Here is a 2141-nt window from a genome sequence, read left to right as displayed (position 1 = left end):
AACAAAATAAAGTGAATACATTCAATAATATGTAAGTTTTTCTGAAGTCCAAACTCCTCAAGTAATTTCAAGAAAATTGGAATGTCATTTGATACAACATTATGACCTAAAACAAGAAAAGGATGGTTTGATTTAAGAAAATCTAAGAAATATAACAATGCTTGATGAATGTTGATGCTACATGTACATGTATTACCATTAAGATTCATTTGGAAAAGTAAGATAAACTTGTTATTTTGCTAGCTGTAGCTTTTTGGCTTATTGGCCGACGAAGATCAATGTACACATGTATGATCTTGAATTGCCATCATATGCATCCAGTTGTGTCATGTTCAAGGAACTGGACAATTCTGTTGATTCTGTGTCAATACAACAAAGGTGTTCTTTTCATCAGGAGCTGCAATGAGCGGAATTCATTCTGTATATTCAGATTTTGAAGCACATATCTAATGGGTGGGATATGTCTGTTTCTCTTTACTGTATCCTTCTGGTAGTTCTTTTTCTGAAATGAACAAATTATTTCAATATTTAAAGAACTAAAATACATGTATTACTTCTTTCTTACACTGCAAACATGGTATGACTATGTCTATATTATGAATATAATACATTTCTGTCATATTATACTGTAGCAATACATTTTTTATATATGTATTCATCAAATTGTCACGAATCTTTTAATCAAATGCATATATAGTCAGCCTCATTAATCTGGACACTTTTGCTCCCAAGGAAATTGTTTGGATTAATGAAGTGTTTAAATTAAAAAAATAAATGGTATATATAGATAAAGATTAAATATTTTAGTTTCTCAATGTAGGTCACACTCTAGGGCCAAGATCATGGGGTTAAAAAAAGAAATAAACATGTGAAATACAAAGACACAGCAATAATTGTTCAAGAGTTAAGGCCAAAGGATAAAGTTTTCGTGGAAAAAACACTACATGTACCTGTCAATGACACATCTTCAATGTGAAACAATACATATAGCAACTAGCAACATGCTGTATGTGTACTTAAAAAAGCAGGCGTCATATTTTAGCGGCTTTGGCGCAGACAACGATGTGCTAATTCAAGAATACCACTAAGATATCATTTATAAATACAATATACAGCAGGGACATGTATAGCTTCATGATTTTGCCAACAATTCCACACCCAGTCATTGCGCTAAATTTTAAATACGCCAATTTATGTACATGTACAGAAACTATTATATGTGGAATTAAAATACATTTTTTTTTTACATCATTCTTATTCCTTGGTTTTTAATCCAGTCTTGTCCCTAATTACCTTATTGACATAATTCCAATATTCTTTTGTAACACTGCATATGACACTTGATTATATAGCCAAGGATCATGTATGTCCATAAGATCTGTAATATGAAGAAAAGACAATAAAAATTGAAATAGATAGCTTGTTCTATTTAAAAGATATTGTAGAATTTATGAACAATTCTGATTTAATTTGTAAATTTAATTTTTTGTAAATTTAGGTATGATAATGTGAAGAAAAGTCAGTATGTACATGTATTGTTAAAAAAACATGTCTCTTATAAGTTTTAAACAATACTGACTTCTTCAGATTATCATACCAATTCTTTGGTATTTTAGTTGAAACAATCTCATTCAAGTTAGAAGACATCTTTACATTTTATAATTTTTGGTTACATGTATTCAGTTTGTAATTCAAATATGTTTTTTTTTGTATGTCTATACACAAACATTTACCGGTACATGTATTTAAGTCAATAGAGCACCTGACTAGTGATGCAGGGGTCCCAGGTTAGATTTTCGGTCCAGCCTTACATTTTCCTCCTGTCACACATGTATGCTACTTTATGTACAGTTTCTGTAGCAGATCTGTCTTGAATTTTCCTGAAATATGTATATGAACTTTGAAAAATTATTGACTTGAGAAATGCTTCTACATGTATACAATAGTTTGTACATTATGGTGTGTAACTTCAAAATATAAGGACTAAATATTTGAAATTTAAAAATTTATAATAATATAAAACACCTCCTCTTTACCCCCCCCCCCCCCTTATTGTAAAAATTTCTGGATTTTCCCTGATACATGTGCAAGTGTAAATTGAAAGGAAAATTAAGAGAGGAAACAAGTTAAGCTTTAAATAC

The 2141-nt window shown here is 30.1% G+C and overlaps 1 long non-coding RNA gene across 1 annotated transcript; it reads right to left on the bottom strand.

Moving 5' to 3' along the window:
- Window positions 1-452: 452 nt before the first annotated feature.
- On the bottom strand, window positions 453-1805 carry LOC133198852 (uncharacterized). Its single transcript, XR_009722617.1, has 3 exons — window positions 1763-1805; window positions 1294-1378; window positions 453-502 (listed from the first exon to the last, which is right to left on the bottom strand). It is a non-coding gene; the product is annotated as an uncharacterized LOC133198852 (long non-coding RNA).
- Window positions 1806-2141: the final 336 nt, after the last annotated feature.

The sequence above is a fragment of the Saccostrea echinata genome, unplaced genomic scaffold, assembly GCF_033153115.1.
Source record: "Saccostrea echinata isolate AGI-Se365-2 ecotype Australia unplaced genomic scaffold, CSIRO_AGI_Sech_v1 ptg000033l, whole genome shotgun sequence".
NCBI classification, from domain to species: Eukaryota; Metazoa; Mollusca; class Bivalvia; order Ostreida; family Ostreidae; genus Saccostrea; species Saccostrea echinata.
This window is presented reverse-complemented; position numbering and strand designations above follow the sequence as displayed.